Source organism: Pituophis catenifer, unplaced genomic scaffold (genome assembly GCF_029215685.1).
Source record: "Pituophis catenifer annectens isolate HBS135680 unplaced genomic scaffold, rPitCat1.0.hap2 SCAF_17, whole genome shotgun sequence".
Taxonomy (NCBI): domain Eukaryota; kingdom Metazoa; phylum Chordata; class Lepidosauria; order Squamata; family Colubridae; genus Pituophis; species Pituophis catenifer.
Genome location: NW_027256897.1, coordinates 11,596,662 through 11,617,895, shown reverse-complemented (window position 1 = coordinate 11,617,895; position 21,234 = coordinate 11,596,662). Strand labels below are relative to the sequence as shown.

General features: G+C 46.4%; 1 pseudogene; it reads right to left on the bottom strand.

Moving 5' to 3' along the window:
• Positions 1 to 9,882: 9,882 nt before the first annotated feature.
• LOC139325604 (zinc finger protein 585A-like) lies at positions 9,883 to 19,615 on the bottom strand (annotated as a pseudogene).
• Positions 19,616 to 21,234: the final 1,619 nt, after the last annotated feature.

Sequence of the window (21,234 nt, the reverse complement as noted above, 5' to 3'; positions counted from 1 at the left end):
AGAACATTTTGGATTTTAACAATGGAGACTGACAAAACTAGGTGTGGCGTAGTTAACAAAGACAGGAAGCTGATGCACTACGCTTGGATCAGACATTTTAAAAGTTTTAAAGGGACATACAGAAATTCTTTACTTTGAACTGATGAACCTTGAAATAGAGCACTTTGGACAGAGAGGAAAAGGAAGAAAAGGAAGAATTAAAGTGGAAAAATTTAAATGTGACTAACTGAAATGTAAAGTTTAAAAGCCTAGGTATATATGATTTTTGGATAAAAACAGGAAGGGTTGTGAAATAATAAAAATAGAAAATAAGAGGTGGCTACTAAAATAGTGGATGATATCAAGGGGATAAAAATAATAAAGAAGAATATATTTTGAGGCAGGAAAATTTTAAGAAAATGTACTGTTTGATGTAATATGTTTTAATTTTAATTTGCAAACAAATGTTAAACTGATGCATAAGGATTGATTGAACAAAATACAAGATACACAGATGCTAGTGATTAGTCTTGAATTAAGGTAATACAAGTTGGAAATGATGACTATTATGAAATATACTGAGATTTAAATTGAAAGAGCAGGATGGAAAAATGATATAAAACAGATAATTATATTACAGTTAAAATATGTGGGATGGATACCAACTAGATAAGAGTTTGAGACTCGGTGGAAATATGTTGGAAATTAATTCAAAATGCTGGAAACAGCCAAACAAATAGGAGGAGAGTTGGAGGAGACTCTGCTGGTAATCAGCCCATAAAATGCTGAAAACAGCCAAACAAATAGGAGGAGAGTTGGAGGAGACTATGCTGGAAATCAGCCAAACAATGGAGGGAGTTAAGGAGGAGACTATGCTGGAAATCAGCCCATAAAATGCTGAAAACAGCCAAACAAATAGGAGGAGAGTTGGAGGAGACTATGCTGGAAATCAGCCAAACAATGGAGGGAGTTAAGGAGGAGACTATGCTGGAAATCAGCCCACAAAATGCTGGAAACAGTCAAACAAATAGGAGGAGAATTGGAGGAGATTGAGGAACTATTCTAAAATCAACTAAATAGTTGGTGTTTTGGAGGGGATCAAGCTGAGAATTAATCAAATAGAACAAGCTGGAAGATAGTTAAATATTAGAGGGAGATATAGTGGAAAATATATTAGAAATTGGAGTAAATAAAATATGCCTTTGAGAGAAATCTGTGTAATATGTAAATCGGGAGAAAAAAAAAACTAAGGTAAACTGATTTGAGAATAAGGGTCAAAGGATTAAAATTAGATAAAATGTTGTTTTATAAAATATAATAAAAATGGAGTGGTATTGAATTGAAATTAAGAATAAATGGTGATAAAATTGTAAGGTAAACACTTAACAAAAGGTTAGAATATTGTAAAAATTATTTTGATATGACTTGTATAAGATATAAGGTAAAGAAGAATAAAGATAAGTTTAGAATTGTTATGCAGATGTAAAAATGAGTGAAAGTGAATTTGAAACTAATTTTGGATAGATATAATGGATTTATATAGATGAAAATACTTTGTATAATTTCTGACACAGTTAGATAGTGTTTGATGCTATGATAGATGGTAGGTGAGATGCTTGAAATTAACGAATAAAAAGCCCTATGATGTAAACAGTCTATTTCTAATGTCCATGGTTTTTTTGGTGGATTGTTAATAAAGAATAATAAATTTTCTTTTAGAAAAATAACCTGGAGCTGCTGGCTCCATTCTAATAGGTTAGCACCATCCATTCTTAATTTAGGAAAGTCATTTGGTAAAATTCCTGCATTGTTATGTGTGTTACTTACAGCAGGTGGCTGTCCATAGTGCTGAATGTCCTGGTACTCACAGAAAGGCATAGGGATACTTGCAAGTAGCTTTAAAGGTTCTCTCTGCATTCTGCTGTCTCTATTTTCTTCTAGGTGGTACTGAGCATGTGCGAAGCTCATTTCAGCTTTGGCGTCGCCGGAGAAGGTTCCTGGGGCTGCAGCTCCTCCGTAGTGGTCTCTCTTGGGCATGCAAGCCTCTGGCTCCAATCTGGGGTCCATCGGTGGGCCAAAGGCTGTTCTCTCGCCGCGCTGCCATCCGGATGAAGATCTTGGGGCCTCAGAAACGTCTGCGGAGTTGGTGAGTATTTGCAGTAGCCTCTGAGTTCCGGTGTTTGGGGTCTCGGCATTCACGAAGTCATCGTCTTAGGCGTGTCAGTGGCAGGTCTCTCACTCCCCAGGCGATCATTTTGTCGTTGTTTTTCCTTTTGATTACTGTTCTTTAAGGTCCTTTGGGATCTTGTAGAAATTTTCAGATTAGGGCCGAAGGCTGCAATGAGGTTTTCATGGCTCCCTCTATTTGCTGATCATCTGGGGATGTTTCAGTATCTGAATTGGGATCGTTATCCCAATAGTTTTTATTTTTCTCTTTTCGGTTAGAGGAATTGTTTTCCCGCACCGGCCATTTTGAATTGGGGCCTCTGATTGGTTGTTCCTTGGGCATTTTGGCGGGCTGGCTGATTAAAGATGGCTGCCATTCAGAATTTTGCACGGGATCGTTATTTTCTGCATTTGTTAGTATTTTGGTTTGGGGCAGATCACTTACTGATTCGTGGTCTGTGGCTTCTAGATTGGGATCGTGGCCTTTTCTCGCTGCCTATCGGTCTTGCATGAGGTTTTTGAGGTTCGCGACAAGGCTTTCATCATCTCCCTGCATTCTTATCAGTTTGAGGATGTCCAGTCTCAGGCTGTTGTTTCTTTGTGCATCCATTTCTTGATCACTTTGCTCATGGATCTCCCCTTCCTCGTCTGTTGTGGGATCTTCAAATTCTTCTGCAGTTTCCATCAAGGATCTGTTAATTGGGGATCGATGTGCCATCATCTCTTTGATATGCGCTCTGGTGTTTGGTCTCTTCCTTGACATATTTAATTCCTTACCATCCTCTGCTACCATACTGTGACTAGTTTCGAGGATCAGACTCAATAAGAAACACAGATTTGTTATTCAATTAAACCAAAGGTCTTTATTAATTGACATGTCCTTTTCTATTCACAGGTTACTTCTGGAAGAGTGCAGGATCAGAGTGGGATGCCCCTTTTATACTGAAGGGGCGGGAACAGAGGTAAGGAGTGGTTTGAGGAGAAAGTGGGAGGAGGGAGTGTATATGTTAAATTCTTATTGTATGAGGCATCTATTTATATGACAGGGTCTGTGGAGGGGCTGGCAAGGCAGCTGGGGGGGAGGGCCTGGCTGACTTAATCTTCTTACTGTCTCTGGGATGTATTTTGCGGTTATCATTCATGACGGATGGATATATTGCCCCCAAACTGTACAGGTAGTACTAACTAGATCTGCAATCAGAATTGAGACAATAATTTCTGTTCTTGACAGTTGCTGCACCCCATTTTTTGCCATAATTGGCAGGTCATATCCTACAGTTGTGAAGTGAGTTGTAAAGTTGTTATGTGAATCCTCCAATGACTTTGTGGGACACCAGCTGGGAAGGTTACAAATGGTGATGATGTGACCCTGGGACAGCGCAGCTGTCATAAATACATGCCAGTGGCTAAACGCCTGGATTTTGACCACATGACCACATGGATGCTGGAACAGTCGTAAGTGTGAAAACTGGTCAAGGCCACTTTTTTCAGTGCTGCTAGTGAAGCACTAAGCACTTCACTAAGTCACTAAGCAAATAGTTGTAGGTCAAGGACTATCACTACAGTGCTTTAAAAATAATCCAAAATAGCCCCCAAATTGGAACCCACAGAGGTCAAAAATTTTCCTGAAACAATTCGGCAAAACTAGCCCATTTTGGGAGAAAAGCTGTCCAACTGTCCACAACTGTTTCCAACTCATATTTCCACTCAATCCCCAAACTTTGAGAGGGTGGTTGAATCCCCTGGAGGTTTATCTGTCTCCTCAGGGTCACCCGAGTGGTGCAAATGGTTCTTGCAGTCTGCAATTTTTCCCTCTGGAAATCCATTCCTGCTCCCACACCATGCAAAGGGGGTTCAGCCCAAATTGCATCACTAAAAGACTGTAGAGATTCTCCGTCATCCAGGTCAGGGTTGTCCCACAGGTGCTTTGTTCAGGAGGCAACTGGACTTTCTGTTTTTTTCTTTTGAAGGCGTTTCACTTCTCATCCCAGAAGCTTCTTTGGTTCTGAAGAATTGAAGAAGCTTCTTGGATGAGAAGTGAAACGTCTTCAAGGAAAAATGAAGCGCAGTTGCTTCTTGAAAAAGCACCTTTGGAATAAGGCCTCCTGCATGAGCAGGGGGTTGGACTAGAAGACCTCCAAGGTCCCTTCCAGCTCGGTTGTTCTTATTCTGTTAGCTGAGAAGGGAACTTCCTAGAAACTTCTAAAAACACCTCCAGCATCAGAACACCTGAGGTCTTTCATGCAAAACAAGAAGAACCTTAAAATGATGTCAAATTGTGCCCCCCCAAGACCTGCCCCCCCATTGCCCAGGGAGTGACCCTGGATGGGGGAAAAGTCAGAGACCCTGGAGGGGCCCCCAACCTTGGCCTGCCTGAATGCGGGCAAGGGGTCGGAGGAGGAGAAGACGTGACCCCAAAGATCAAAGGGAACCCCCCCCCAGTCTCACCACTTGGCAAGAACAGAAAGGCAGTCAGCACTGCCCAGGCACACTCTCGGTGACTGAAAATGTAGGACACCGATTGGTCGCTCTGGGGACGGCAGCGATTGGCTGGAGGACTCCTTGGGGTGGTCCCTCCAAAGGAAGGGTGCCCTGTTGAGGAATTTGCAGAGCAACCCTTGAGTAGCAAGGGTGTGCACATGAAAGCGATTGAGAGTAGTTACGAATAAAACACAGCCAACACACAGATACTATGAGTTGTGTTTACTTTTAGGAAAATAGTAATAAGGCACAATCCAATAAACAGTGCAGGTCATACACATATAAAGTAGTAGATAGTAAAACAATACTATCCTAGGAATAGCCCAATATCAAAATCTTCTTACCAGTCATTGTAGTCATACACATTAACAGTTGCAAACAGTAGCAAACACAGGAAGAAGCAGTAAAGATCAGCAAAGAGTTCAGCAAAGGGTGTAAAGAGAAACCAACTAGGTTTCTGGCTCCCTCTTATGGACATTGGCTACAGAGCTAACCAATCAGGACACAGTAGGATGCAATACAGCAATACAGCAGTCTTAAAACTATATCGATGGTTTATATATTGACAACCCAACAAGTTAGGTAAAACCATTTCCTAACATGCCGCCCTCCGAATCTTGCCTATGGGGAATCCTCCAATGTTGTGGAGGAAAGTTGCAGCCGCAGAAGGGCTCCACAAAGTCTGCTTGCCTGGATGCGGGGAGGGGGGGAAGCAGAACGGACCCCCAAATTTAAGCGGCCCACTTCCACATGGAACCATAACAACCCTGGGCAGTGCGCAGGCCAAGCTATTCTCCAAAGCACCTGAGGGGGGCAGGACAAGAAGCAATGGGTGGAAACTAATCAAGGAGACCTCCAAGGTCCCTTCCAACTTTTATTCTATTCTATTCCCGTGTGGGGAAGGGGATGGAGCCGTGACCCACCTCTCTTTCTCTCCTGCAGGAGGATGGAGGAGCCCGGCGGAGGAAGGAAGGAAGCGTCGCCCGAGAGGAGGAGGAGAGCAGGCCCCGCGGAGCAGCCCTGCCTGGAGATGGTGGGGAGAGGCCGGGGGGGCTCCGGGGCTGCAGGAGGAATGAGCCCAGGGGGAGCCCGGGAAAGGCAGCTGCCTGGAGGGCGATGCGAGGAGGAGCAAACGGGCGGAGACCCCGAGACGGGCCTGGAGGGTGGAGGCTCCTTCGGAAGTCCCCGAAAGCTCCGAAGGATCCAGGAGGAAGCAAAGGAATATCAGTGCCCGGAATGGGAAACATTCTTCACAAGAAATGGGCATCTTCAAAGGCATATCAGCATCCACACAGGAGAGAAGAAATACGAATTTGATTTTGATTCACACCCCTCTGCTCAGGCAGGAAATCCTCTACCGTTTCAGACAAATGGTTGCCCAATTTCTTTTGAAAAGACTTTAGTGATTGAGCACAACAACTTCTCTAGGCAAGCGGTTCCACTGCTTAATTTTTCTCACTGTCAGGAAATTTCCCCTGAATTCCAGGTTACTTGTCTCCCTGGTTATTTTCCGTCCATTATTTCTTGTCTTCCCTTCTGGTGCTTTGGAAAATAGGCTGACCCCTCCCCTCTTCCTTGTGGCAGCCCCTCAGGTATTGGAACAGTGCTATCGTGTCACTGCTGCTCCTTTTTTTCACTATCGTCAGGATAGAGAATCAGAGCTGGAAGGGACCTTGGAGGTCTTCTAGTCCAACCCCCTGCTTAAACAGGAGACATTGCAATTTGAAAGAAGTGGCTGTCCAGTCTATTCTTAAAAGCCTCCAGTGATAAAACACCTACAATTTTTGGAAGGCAAGCTGTTCCACTGGTAGATTTCATATAATCATGTGATGGATACGGTGTCACTAAAATAGCAATTGGATTTAGGCTTATATACCTCCCCATAGTGTTTCCCAGTAGCTGGTGAGAAGCTTTCTGTAAGTGTTGGAAACTATCCTACTTTCACCGCAGCTGCACAGGAGCACTGCAGCACTAAAACTTTCCAAATTTCGATCCCAAAGGAATATATGGGTCCTCTATTTTGGACGCATTCTATAGAGGTATATTGGTCCCAAGAATTGTCCTATTGTGCACCGTTTTACCCAGTGTGAATCAAAAGGCACAACCCAAAGCAAATAATCCAGGCTCACTGCTGTGTTTATTGAATGGTATGTACCACAGTGGCTGTCCTGCAAAAGAATAGTGGGAGACTCCACTGCAGATCAATAGGTATATTTATACACTGCAGAAAAGAGGGAAAATAGTAGAGAAGGTGATGAGTACGTGTTCTTAAGTAATAGATCTCAGGTTGCTTTTCTGCTTTTCTGTTATCTACTATGTTCTTAGAAGAAGAAACACTTGGATCTTGAGATTCAGGGGTTGCTACTGGAACCTTGTGGGGAAACTTATCAATTTCCATTTTGCCCACAGTTCTTTCCATGCGCCTGGAAATTTCTCTCCTGGGTTCATTCTTCCCTTGAAAATAAGGCTCTTGATCCTCCTTCCATACATGCTCCTAGGCTGGTGGGAGGGGGGTTAGGCTGTTCCTTGAGCCACAGGGGGGCTTCATTTTTAATATAATAAGTGTTTTCCCCATGTATTTTTCCTCTTTTATTTTTCCCTTTTGTAAGCCACCCAGCGTCATTAGCAGTTGGGCTGCTCTCCAAGTTTAATAAAAGGAGTCCTACCTAAATAAATGGATACGTGTCCCAAATTTCCTGCCCTTGGATATCCCAGAGCACCACCCGAGAGGATCCTGGCTTTTCTTACAGGAATGCAGGACACGATCTGTAAAAACTATTTCCAAGGTGGCTTCTCATCCTGGAGTCGTGATAGTGAAATGCTTGGGGTGTAACCACCACTACGTGATTGCTGATAACTTGATTCCATCTTCTCCGGCGTAGATGGAAAAATGTAAGCATTCGGTTCTTTAGGGTTTGATGCTTCAGCTGCTGAAGGTGGACTTAGTTTGTGGGAATAGTTCAGAAGTAAAATTAGTTGCGAGTCAAGGCAGCTGAAGTTTAGCCTGAAACCAGCACCTGAAAATAGTCTTAAGAGTCTGCTTAATAGGTGGCTCTTACACTTCTAGGATACAAGAAGGAAACTGGTGTGTTTCATGTTGGGAACCAGAGTTCGATGGATTAAAAAAAAAAATTCCAGAAAATGGGGGTTTTATTTTGTTTCATATAAACAACTTGGCTTCCTTACTAATGCCGATAGCTTAATAATCCAGAGTTTGTTTCAGAGAACAGAAATCACTGACAAGTGACTTATAAGCTTGGCAGAATTCATAATCCAGAAATTGTGCTTATTTTGAGCAACTTGCAAAGTGAGAATTCCTTCCCTGAGCAGAATGTCCCAGAAATCCTTTTATCACATTATTGTTGACTGAGTTCTTTTCTGAGGCTCAGAAAAGGCTTGGCCTACGCTCCGTCTCTGGGCAGCCTTGAATTTGGGAAGAGAAGAGACGTTCCTTCTCTATAAACCTCTCTGGTCGATTCCCTACTTTACCTCTCACAGTTCCCCATCACAGAGCAAAAGCTCTCCCAACCACAATGATCCAGGAATAGAAATAATAATTTTAGATATAAAGAATTGTTTTCCCTGCTTTGCTCTCTGTAGGGATTAGTATCCTGAATTCGGTACGTTGGTTCCTCTGGATAACTTTGAACATCAGCTCACAGATGTCCTACACACCAAGCCTCCTCCCCCCATCTCCCCCCCTCCTCCTGCAAGACCAACCCTTGAGAAAAGGCCTAGGGCAGAGGAGGAGGAGACTGAGGCAAAGGCTAAGGAAGGAAGTGAATTCACAGCAAGTTAAACGGACTGTGTGATGCGGTTGCTCCATATTTTAGGCTTCACGAATTTAAAATGGCATATTTAGTCCTTTTAACATGGGATACACCCCTTTTTAAAGTTTAAGAATGCTTGTTTTTTCCCTTCTTAACTAAGGCTCTTTATTTGGTATGTGAGAATCAATGTTTTCTGTTGTTTAAACTTCAAAAGGAATCAATGTATTTTATTGTTTCATCATTTGTTTCCTGACACTGAATGTATGTACCATTTGTTTCTGTGCCCTCTTAAAAACATGAACCCCCCTCCCTTAATAAATGTTTTTGCTTGGCTTGGATTATTTGAGGATCTGTATTTTCAGGTGGACAAAGAAACCCCTTTGCTTCTCTTGAAGTCTCTCAAATCAGGTCATCAAATTCTTTTCAGCTCCACACCAAACTTGGTGCCTGAGTTTGGAGATGAAGACATGATTTAAATCCATCAGCCAACAATTAAAAGTAACAGGGAAAATGGCTGGGTGTTCTCATTTTCTCTCTGCTTCCCTTTCCTAAGAAGGGGCCAAATGAGCGTTTTCGTCCTTGCAATCCAATTCTTGATAAATTGGCTGCAAATAGAAGGAAGATTTCCCAGAGTCCAGGAGCCCTTCTGAAGACTGACGAACCTCTTGAAGGCATCTTCACTCTGACAACTGGCAGGTTAGCCTGCATGGACGAGGTCATAAAGCCCTCAGAATTCCCTAAGAGATGGCAGGTTCCCTATGAAACGTCACCTGCTCCACCTTTTCTATGTGCACCAATGCCAGGCAAATGTCTGTAGGAGGCGACCAAACCAACACTCAAGCTGCCCGTTTCGAACCTTTTTGCACAAAAGGCAAAGCTCTTTGGATGTAGACTGCATTCTGTTAAGGGAAGCACCACTCATTAACGTAGCTCTGGGTGAACTTCCCATCGCATTCCCTTTGGGTTGCCCTGCTGTTTTGTGTTTTCTTCCATCATCCCGGGTGAGCTCCCCCCATTATTTCTGCTTAGGTGAGGCACCTTTTCCTGACACCATATTGTTAGATGGTGCCAAGTTTAAGGACAGAAAGCAAAATTTTCTCCTCGAATTTTGAACTTGAATGAATTACCAGCAGGCTTGATCTCCTCTTGGGGCAGGCAGCACAGCAGCACTGGCTTTAGGCCAGGCGGAGGGAGGGCTGGATCCTGTGTCAGAGCAGCCCTCAACTGCAGCCCTTGGACAGGGATCAGGCAGGGAACTTGTCCACAGCTGCCCAGTTGAGAATCCAACATTCCTGAACCACTGACAGATGGACATCCAGACTCATACAAGGCCTCCCGCCCCTCCCAGGACAGCCTGCTCTGCTAGTTGCCATCAGAATGACCGACAGCAGTCAAACTCAGGTCTGGGACCCTGGGCATGGCCCTGGAAGACTAAAGGAATTTATTAAAAGAAAAAAATATATTAAATTTATTAAAAGTGAAAGTTTTAATTGGATTTTATTACCTTTCTTACCAGACATTTATGTGGTTTTTCTCTTGTGTGGATTCTTTGATGTGCATAAAGGTTGCTGCTCTGACTGAATCTCTTTCCACACTCCAGGCATTCGTATGGCTTCTCTCCCGAGTGGATCCTTTGATGTTGATCAAGATGTGATCTCCGATTGAAGTTCTTTCCACACTCAAGGCATTTATGAGGTTTTTCTCCTGAGTGGATCCTTTGATGTCTATAAAGATGTCCCCTCAGACTGAATCTCTTTCCACACTCCAGGCATTTATGTGGTTTTTCTCCTGAGTGGATCCTTTGATGTATATAAAGGTTTCCCCTCAGACTGAATCTCTTTCCACACTCGAGGCATTTATGTGGTTTTTCCCCTGAATGGATCCTTTGATGTGTATAAAGGTTTCCCTTCTGACTGAATCTCTTTCCACACTCCAGGCATTTATGAGGTTTTTCTCCTGAGTGGATAATTAGGTGGCTTTGAAGATTTCCTTTTCTTTTGAAGGATTTTTTGCATTCTGGGCACTGATGTTCCTTTGCTTCCTCCTGGATCCTTCGGGGCTTTCGGGGTTTTCCGAAGGAGCCTCCGCCCTCCAGGCATTTTTTCAGATGGATCCTTTGATGTCTATAAAGGTTGCTGGTATGACTAAAGTTCTTTCCACACTCCAGGCACTTATAAGGTTTTTCTCCCGTGTGGATCCTTAGATGTGTATAAAGGTTTCCCCTCTGGGTGAAGCTCTTTCCACACTCCAGGCACTTATGAGGTTTCTCTCCTGTGTGGATAATTAGGTGGTTTTGAAGACATCCATTTCTTTTGAAGGTTTTTCCGCATTCTGGGCACTGATGTTCCTTTGCTCCCTCGGGGTTTTCGGGGTCTTCCGAAGGAGCCTCCGTCCTCCAGGCCCGTCTCGGGGTCTCTGCCAGCTTCCTCCTCCCCACATCGCCCTCCAGGCAGCCGCCTTTCCCAGGCTGCCCCTGGGCTCCTCCCTCCTGCAGCCCCAGAGACCCCGGCCTTTCCCTGCTGTCTCCCGGGGAAGCCGAGCCGGGACCGGGCAGGTCTGCTCTGTGGGGCCCGCTCTCCTCCTCCTCCTCCTCCTCTTGGCCGGCGCCTTTTTCCTGCATCCGGCACCATCCTCTGTCCTCCTTCAGGGGAGAAAGAGAAGAGGGTCACGACTGCGTCCCCTTCCCCACAGGGGAGGCCCAGGCTCAAGCCCCCGCCTCCCATGGGCTTCCCAGGTATTCTCCAGGCGGACATGGCCTCCTTCCCAGCCTCCCGTCTCCGTCCCTCCCGCCTACCAGACTAGGCCTCGGGCTCCCAGCCCTCCAGGGAGACTCTCCCAGACTACGATTCCCAGCATCCCCTGTGCCAAACCTGCATCAAACGGCCTCCTCTGTCGCTGATTGAAGCAGCTCCCTCTTTGCCTGTTTTGTTTCCGGAAGTGGAGGCTTCATGCCCTTTTTCCTCCACTAGTTCCACCTTTTCCTTTGGAGGATCCGCCTCTCGGAGTCCATTTGCCAATCGCCAACATCCCGAGCTCGACCAATCAAGGTCCTTCTTCCTGCAACAAGGCAGATGGCACCTGCGCAGTTCCGCGGGTTATTACGGTCCGGGGCGGAGGTGGGACAGGGGGGAGGGGGGCTTTCTTTGAACTTGGGGTCCGGTCTCTCTCTACCACTACCACCCCTTATTGAGGCCGGCGGAGGTCAGGGGTTGAAGCCTTATATGAGCCCTTGAAGGGCAGCCAGTTGGGTCTATTGTGGGACCTTTGGAGACCCTGAGTCTGAATCAGCTGCTCTTTGTGTCCTGGATTCCCTCTTTTCATTGAAGGAAATCTCTTTGCTACAATATTCTAATAAATTGCCTTTAAATGGTCATCCCATTCAGATCCTCATTGGAGCAAGTGTGCTGTGGCTGAATCTATTGCTAATTTGAACTTTATTGTTGGGGGTGCAAAGGAGCTTCTCCCTGCCGTTGTTTGATATAATCTATGTGGATTTCCCAAATGTGGGGACCTATTAAGACCATCCCCAAGCATCTGAAGCTCTCAGTTTGATTCCCTGAATTCAATTCCCTGAATTGTCTTCCCTGAAGACAATTCCCTTGTCTTCCAGCAGAAACCCCTGCAAGGGACTCTCTAAGGCCAAGGAAGCTTTGTGAGATATGAGCCATATTCTTAAAAAGCCACCACCCTTTTAGCCTTAAAACACCTGCCTCTTCCCCAGGCGCTGGGAGGTCAGACAAGGAGAAGGTGGCATGGATTGGCCCCAGGTTTTTCTTTGATGGTTTTTATTTTATGTTTTAATGTGTTGGATATTTTTAAAAACGCCCTTTTGAGAGCTGCACAGAGTTGACTGAAAGATGGGCAGTTACAAGAACGTTTTAAATGAAGAAGACTCATTGGGGACCTGTTTGGTCCTCCCACTAGGTGCAGAGACTGGGTGTTCCCCAGTTGCCAGGATAGGGAGAGTCCCCCATTCCTCTGCTTTCTGTTCATCAGCTAAATGCTTAGCAAAAGGTTCATCTAGCTCAGTGGTGTCAAACTCTTATTTCCTTCAGGGCTGCATCAGGGTTATGTTTGACCTGGGGGGGGGGTCCCTGGGTAGGCGTGGCCAGCTCATCTTCACTCTTCTTGTGGGCACCTGTGGTGACCAAGTGCTACGACAGGACTTCCCTCAGACCCGCCCTCCCTCATAATCTTCCTTCCTTCCTCCTGCCCTCCCTTCCCTTTTCTTCTTTTTCCTTCCCTCTTTCCTTCTTTTTCCTTCCTTCCTCCCTTCTCGTCTTTCCTTCTTTGCCTTTCCTCTTTCCTGTCCCTTCTTGGATGCTCAAATGCAAAAGGAGAAACATTTATTTTGCTTTTAGTTTCTTTTCCTAATCCTCTGCTGGTGAAAATGGAGCTGGGGGAGTGGAGGCCACATTTTCACTGGTGGAGGAGTGCAGGCGGCCATTGAAGCTGAAAATGGGGCCGGTAGGGCTACACGCTTCCCTCCCGAGCTCTGTTTTCACTGGCAGAGTCATTATGGGCCAGTCCGATCTGTTCCCCACGGGCCAGATCCAAGCACCCTTCAGTTTGACGCCCCTGATCTAGTTCCTCCGATTGGGCAGTCCATCGTATACACCTCTGGCAACCTCATTCCGTTTTCCTTTCATATTAACCCAAATGCATTCAAGGAGGTTTTCTTCATTTTTTACTTTTTGCATTTCTACAAAGGTGCAGCTGTTTAAGTGCAACTCCACCTCCACCTCTTTTTATTAGGTGTTTTGGAAAATTTAAATCCTCCTGAGTTTCATCCCACCATCTTTCAGTAACGGCAGCAAACTCATCTTTGCTCTCGTGTTCTGGGACGTCAGGTTCCCTCTATTTATTCTTCATACTTTGGGTGTTGATGTGTAGGCATCTCCTCCTTTTTTTATTCTCCCTGCGTTTCCTTCCTACACCTGCATTAGTCCCGGAGGGTTGAGAAAATAATTTCCAAAGAACTTGGCTCACAAACAGTTTATTCAACAACTTTATTTTCTCTCTCTACTCCAAGATCTCTGTACTTTTGAATGAATTTGGCAGCTCTTTGACTTCTCAGAGGGAAGGGAAAGAATTCAAACTCTTTGCTTCCTTTCTCCACCTGCCCTTCCCACAAATCACAAGAGACACACTTCAAAAACAATAAATTACCGATACCTTCAAGTATAGTAGTCAAGGTGATCCCTGCAACAGCTTTTCTTCTTCTGCTCTGCCCCAGCCTGGAGGAAGGGAAGGGCCTGGCCTTCTCCACCAGCTGACCTTCCCCTCTGCAGCAGAGAAGCGGAGTGGGGCTTTGGCCTCGCGGCACGGAGACCCTTACTGTGGCATGAAGCAAAGGGTGGGGCTGTTTGCCCAGCAGCCGCCACGCCTCCCTCACTGCCCACGGACTCTGAGAAGAAAGGCTTTCCGGGTGTGGCTATGCCCAGAAAGGGGGATTTGGGACCCTTTGAACCCTCAGGGCACGTTCTCTACCACTGGAGGCTTTGTAGGATGTGATCAAAGATGCTTTTGCTGAGAAGACAATTTGGGATATTCTCAACCAGCAAGGTGAACAATCCCCCACCTCGGCCCTTCCGTTAATCAAGTTGGGCATTCGATGGGCGGGATGGAGACAGGGAAGCAGAGCCAGCCCTTCCCTATAGTTGCCAGGGTTTCTGAACTGCTGCAGTTGGGTTCCCATGACCACAAGTGATGGGTTTCTCCTCCACCAAGAGCCCGGATACTTTGGCTCAAGATACAGGTTGCATGAAGGGCCCTTTTCCTCCCGACGGTCGGAGGCTCCCTCATAGGTTTTTTTTGGGGGGAAAGGCACCCTAAAAACACAGCCAGCTGGGTTCACTGAGTTGTGCAGATGGCCTGGACTGGTTCCCATCGAGGCCTTTGGGCCCCACCCATTGGGCAAAGGCTTCCTTGATCTGGTCCAGGTCTAGGACCGTGGGGTTATCGGGGTCTCCCTTCTCAACCTTTTCTGTGGTCTTGGTCTGCAGTTCGGGACAGTTCTGGGCGGCAGCAAAGAGACCAGACTAGAGAGGATCGAAAACACACTGGGGACCTTGGCGTTTCTTGAGAGGTTTTTCCAATCTTTCTGAGATGTTCAAAAGGCAAAAGAATCAGAAGTTGGGGAGCATCAATTGTAACCAATGCATTTGCTCCGCGGGGCCCGCTCTCGTCCTCCTCCTCCTCTCAGGCGGCACCTCTTTCCTGTATCCGCCGCCATCCTCTGTCCTCCGGCAGGGCAGAAAGAGAACAGGGTCACAGCTGCATCCCCATCCCTGCAGGTGAGGCCCAGACCGAAGTCCCCACCTCCCACAGGCCTCCCGGGGATGCTCCAGGCAGACACGGCCTCCCTCCCAGCCTCCTGTCTCCCTCCCCACCCGCCCCCCCAGACTAGGCCTTGGGCTCCAGGGCCTGCCTTCTCCGGAGAGATCCTCATGGACTTCAACTCCCAGCATTCCCTGCGCCCAACCTCCATAATCCCGGCTTCTCTGTCACCGATTCAGGCAGCTTCCCTCATTGCCCGTTTTGTTTCTGGAAATGGAAGCTTCATGCCCTTTTTTCTCTATAAGCTCCACCTCTTCCTTCGGAGGGACCGCCCCAAGTAGTCTTCCTGCCAATCGACAAACTGCCCCAGAGAGACCAATCAGCGTCCTTCTTCCACCAACCAGCCAGATGGCGCCTGTGCGGTGTCGATTGTTGTTAAGGTTAACGGTGGAGGTGTGGCCTCCGCCTTCCAGGCCCATCTTGGGGACTCCACCCGTTTCCTCCTCCCCGCATCGCCCACCAGGCAGCCGCCTTTCCCGGGCTCCTCCCTCTTTCAGCTCTGGAGCACCCCGGCCTTTCCCCGCCGTCTCAAGGGGAAGCCGCGCTGAGACCGGGCAGGGCTGCTCTGCGGGACCCACTCTCCTTCTCTCGGCCGGCACCTCTTTCCTGCATCTGCTGCCATCGTCCGTCCTCCTGCAGGGGAGAAAGAGAAGAGGGTGACACCTGCGTCCCCTTCGCTGCAGGGGAGGCCCAGGACCAGGACTCTACCTCTTGCGGACCCGAAATAGATCCCCACAGACTGTGACTCCCAACATTCCCTGCGCCAAACTGCAACATCTGGTCTCCTCTTTCGCCGATTCAAGCCGCTTCCCTTGAAATTTGGGATCCAGTCTCCCCCCCCAACCCCCTACCCACAACTCTGTATTGAGGCAGGCGGAGATCAGGGGCTCTTCTGGGGCTGTGACCTTATAGCAGAATATAAAGGGGACCCAGTTTGGTCCATGGATTAAGGCACCGGGGTGGAAAGCAAGAGACCCAGAGTTCAAGCCCCTCTTTCAGTGCAGCCCACCTCAGAGGGTTGTTGTTGGGGGAAGAGAGGAGGAGGGCGCGTTGCACGTTTCATTACTTACTAGGTAACATCATAGTTGCTTGAAGGGTGTGGGGGCCTCAGCGAGCTAAAAAGACCCCTCATTTCAACCCTGAGCTATAAATATTCTTTTATTTTGTTGGAAACAAAGGAAAATATCCCCCCGATTTGTAAAAATAAATCCAGGATTCTAGTAAATAGGATCCTACAACTCGCAAATGTGTTTTTAAGAAGCATTTTTATGGCCTCCGTTTGATTCAGGACAATTCTTGTTCCTAGGTAGAAGAACTAGGAATTCATGCACAAAAGGAGACCATCTCCAGTTAAAGAGGAGCTAAGGAGGAGAACCTCCTGCCAATGGTTCCTGCTGGTGAATTTCCTCATAGAAGTCAGTAAAGAAATGATGAAACCATAAAATACATTGAGTGCTTGTGAAGCGCAAACAGAAAACATTGATTCTGGATAAAATTCCACACGTGACCAATTTTTGTGTCAGTCTTTCCCAGCTGGGTTTGTGTCTTTCCTGGAAGTTGCAGATGTATTTAGAGACACTCGGAATACTCTGTTGTGTAGTTGCTGAAAAAGCAAGTTCTCACATACCAAATAAGGAGCCTTCGTCAAGAAGGAAAAAACAAGCATTCTTAACCTTAAAAAAGAGGTATAGACTGTCATGTTAAAAGGGCTAATATGTCATTTTAAGTTAGTCATTTAAAAGGTGCCAGTCCGTGGGTGGAGGGCTACATCGCAGGGCACACTGGCCTGGGCAGCAGCAGCAGCAGCAGGAGCCCCCTCCAAAGGGGGAGGGGGTGTAGGAGGAAAATATATATGTGTGTCAACTGGAGCATCAGATTTCCAAGGGCTCAAAAAAAATTGAAAAATCCAAATATGCAGGGGTCAGTATTGGAGGGGATTTCCCCCTCTGCTGCAATTTTCCAAAGGGGCCCTTCAGAAAGGAGGAGGGATGAGAAAGGAGAAGATGAATCCATGTGTGGGGGGGGGGCGGGGAGGGGCTGGCAAGGCAGGTGGGGGGGAGGGCCTGGCTGACTTAATCCTCTTACTGTCTCTGGGATGTATTTTGCGGTTATCGTTCATGACGGTTGGATATATTGCCCCCAAACTGTACAGGTAGTACTAACTAGATCTACAATCAGAATTGAGACAAAAATTTCTGTTCTTGACAGTTGCTAGACCCTATTTTTTGCCATAATTGGCAGGTCATATCCTACAGTTGTGAAGTGAGTTGTGAAGTTGTTATGTGAATCCTCCAATGACTTTGTGGGACACCAGCTGGGAAGGTTACAAATGGTGATCATGTGACCCTGGGACAGTGCAGCCATCATAAATACATGCCAGTGGCTAAACGCCTGGATTTTGATCACATGGATGCTGGAACAGTCGTAAGTGAGAAAACTGGTCAAGGCCACTTTTTTCAGTGCTGCTATAACTTCACTAAGTCACTAAGCAAATAGTTGTAGGTCAAGGACTATCTCTACAGTGCTTTAAAAATAATCCAAAATAGCCCCCAAATTGGAACCCCCAGAGGTCAAACTTTTTCCTGCAACAAATTTGCAAAACTAGCCCAATTTGGTAGAAAAATTGTTCAAGTGTCCACACTGTTTCAAACTCGCATTTCAACTCAATCCCCAAACTTTCCTCCTAGACACGGTTTGGCTTTTCAAGGAAAAGAAAATGCCATTGTTGATCTTTACCCTGATGTTATCCTCAATAAAGTTCAATAAAGTTTTGCAAACTCAGAAGATATAAATATGGGAATTCTCAAATTCAAAATAAAATGTCTCATCCCACTGAAGAACTTTCCGTCCCAGAAACTCAACTGGTTTCTAATCAGCTAGAAACGATGCCTGACCAGGTTCTGCAGGATTGTCTGGGACACAACACATCCTCTCCACAACTGCTGGGAAGAGGCTCTGCGGTATCCGAATCAGCACATTAGATTCAATCAGTTTTCTTCCATATGAAGAAGTATCCACGTTGTGAACTCCCAAGTCTCTTGTTATGTAATCTAAATGGGCTGTGATTAATGTGTACGTAGCATATGTATGGGTATATCTATATTCTTTTGAGGGCAGGCCTCAGAATTCCATTCTTTAACTTCAGTCTAACAATCGGAGCAGCCCTCAACTGCAGCTCTTGGATCAGGGATCAGATGGACAGATGGACATCCAGACTCATACAAGGCCTCCCGCCCCTCCCAGGACAGCCTGCCCTGCTAGTTGCCATAAGAATGACCGACAGCAGTCAAACTCAGGCCTGGGACCCTGGGCATGGCCCTGGAAGACTAAAGGAATTTATTAAAAGAAAAAAATGTATTAAATTTATTAAAAGTGAAAGTTTTAATTGGATTTTATTACCTTTCTTACCAGGCATTTATGTGCTTCCTCTCCTGTGTGAATCCTTTGATGTTTATAAAGATGTCCCCTGTGACTGAAGCTCTTTCCACACTCCAGACATTTATGAGGTTTTTCTCCTGAGTGGATTCTTTGATGTGTATAAAGATCTCCCCTCTGACTGAAGCTCTTTCCACACTCAAGGCATTTATGAGGTTTCTCTCCAGTGTGGATCCTTTGATGTCTATAAAGGTTTCCCCTAACACTGAATCGCTTTCCACACTCAAGGCATTTATGAGGTTTTTCTCCTGAGTGGATTCTTTGATGTGTATAAAGATTTCCCCTCTGATTGAAGCTCTTTCCACACTCAAGGCATTTATGAGGTTTCTCTCCTGTGTGGATCCTTTGATGTCTATAAAGGTTTCCCCTAACACTGAATCGCTTTCCACACTTAAGGCATTTATGAGGTTTTTCTCCTGTGTGGATTCTTTGATGTGTATAAAGAAGTCCCCTCTGACTGAAGCTCTTTCCACACTCCAGGCATTCATGAGGTTTTTCTCCTGTGTGGATTCTTTGATGTGTATAAAGATGTCCCCTCTTACTGAAGCCCTTTCCACACTCCAGGCACTTATGAGGTTTTTCTCCTGTGTGGATTCTTTGATGTGTATAAAGATTTCCCCTCAGACTGAAGCTCTTTCCACACTCCAGGCATTTATGAGGTTTTTCTCCTATGTGGCTCCTTTGATGTGTATAAAGATTTCCCCTCAGACTGAAGCTCTTTCCACACTCCAGGCATTTATGAGGTTTTTCTCCTGTGTGGCTCCTTTGATGTGTATAAAGGCCGCTGCTTTGAGTGAAGTTCTTTCCACACTCCAGGCATTTATAAGGTTTTTCTCCTGAGTGGATTCTTTGATGGTTATAAAGATGTCTCCTCTGACTGAAGCTCTTTCCACACTCCAGGCATTTATGATGTTTTTCTCCTGAGTGGATTCTTTGATGTTTATAAAGATCTCCCCTCTGACTGAAGCTCTTTCCACACTCAAGGCATTTATGAGGTTTCTCTCCTGTGTGGATTCTTAGATGAGTTTGAAGGTTTCCGTTTCTTTTGAAGGTTTTTCCACATTCCGGGCACTGATGTTCCTTTCCTCCCTCCTGGATCCTTCGGTGCTTTGGGAGTCTTCCGAAGGAGCCTCCGCCTTCCAGGCCCGCCTCGGGGTCTCCGCCCGTTTCCTCCGCCCCGCATCGGGCTCCCCCTGGGCTCCTCCCTCCTACAGCCCTAGAGCCCCCCGGCCTTTCCCCGCCGTCTCCCGGGGAAGCTGTGCCGGGACGGGCTGGGCTGCTCCACGGGGCCCGCCCTCCTCCTCTCGGGTGGCGCCTCTTTCCTGCATCCGCCGCCATCCTCTGTCCTCCTGCAGGGGAGAAAGAGAAGAGGGTCATGGCTGTGTCCCCTTTCCCGCAGGGGAGGCCAGGCTCAAGCCCCCACCTCCCACGGGTCTCCCAGGCATGCTCCAGGGGGACACGGCCTCCTTCCCAGCTTCCTGTGTCCCTCCCCGCCCTCAAAACTAGGCCTCTGGCTCCCAGGCCTCTGGAGAGACCTTCCCGGACTTCAACTCCCAGCATCTCCTGCGCCCAACCTGCATCATGCTGGCTCTGTCACCAATTCAGGCGGCTCCCTCGTTGCCCTCTCTGTATTGATGCAGGCGGAGATCAGGGGCTCTTCTGGGGCTGCGACCTTATAGCAGTCTATGAAGGGGATCCAGTGATTAAGGCACCGGGTAGAAAGCAAGAGAGCAGAGTTCAAGTTTGAATCAGCCGCACTTTCAGTCTAGCCCACCTCACAGAGTTGTTGTTGGGAGAAAAGAGGAGGAAGGTGTCACCATTGCTAGAAGACCTTGTCTTCTTGCAGGCTTTCTCCTTTGTTTTGTTGCATATGTTCTCCACCTTATTTGTAAAAATAATAAAGGCAGGATCCCAATAAATACATAAACTCACTATGTGTGACTCACTCAAGTCTGTTTTTAAATAGCAACTACATGGCCTCTATTTGATGCAGGAAAATTCTTGATCCTGGATGTAAAAATTCGGAATTCATGCACAAAAGGAGACCATCTCCAGTTAGAAAGGAGCTAAGGAGGAGAACCTCCTGCCAATGGTTCCTGCTGGTGAATTTCCTCATAGAAGTCAGTAAAGAAATGATGAAACCATAAAATACACTACGTACTTGTGAAACGCAAACAGAAAACATTGATTCTGGATAAAATTCCACACGTGACCAATTTTTGTGTCAGTCTTTCCCAGCTGGGTTTGTGTCTTTCTTGAAAGTTGCAGATATATTTAGAAACACTTGGAATACTCTGTTGTGTAGTTGCTGAAAAAGCAACTTCTCACATATCAAATAAGGAGCCTTTGTCAAGAAGGGAAAAACAAGCATTCTTAACCTTAAAAAAGAGGCATATACTGCCATGTTAAAAGGGCTAATATGTCATTTTAAGTTAGCCATTTAAAAGGTGCCAGTCTGTGGGTGGAGGGCTACATCGCAGGGCACACTGGCCTGGGCAACAGCAGCAGCAGGAGCCCCCTCCAAAGGGGGAGGGGGTGGAGGAGGAAAATATATGTGTGTGTCAACTGGAGCATCCAAGGGCTCAAAATAAGTTGAAAAATACAGATATGCAGGGGTCAGTATTGGAGGGGATTTCATGTGAATCCGTCTGTGTGTGTGAGTGTGTGGGGTCTCTGGAGGGGCTGGTAAGGCAGTTGGGGGCAGGGCTGCGTGAATTAATCCTCTTACTGTCTTTGGGATGTATTTTGGGGTTATCGTTCATGACGGTTGGATATATTGCCCCCAAACTGTACAGGTAGTACCAACTAGATCTACAATCAGAATTGAGACAAAAATTTCTGTTCTTGACAGTTGCTGCACCCCATTTTTTGCCATAATTGGCAGGTCATATCCTACAATTGTGAAATGAGTTGTGAAGTTGTTATGCGAATCCTCCAATGACTTTGTGGGACACCAGATGTGAAAGATACCAATACTGATGACGTGACCCTGGGACAGCACAGCCGTCATAAATACATGCCAGTGGCTAAACGCCTGGATTTTGACCACATGGATGCTGGAACA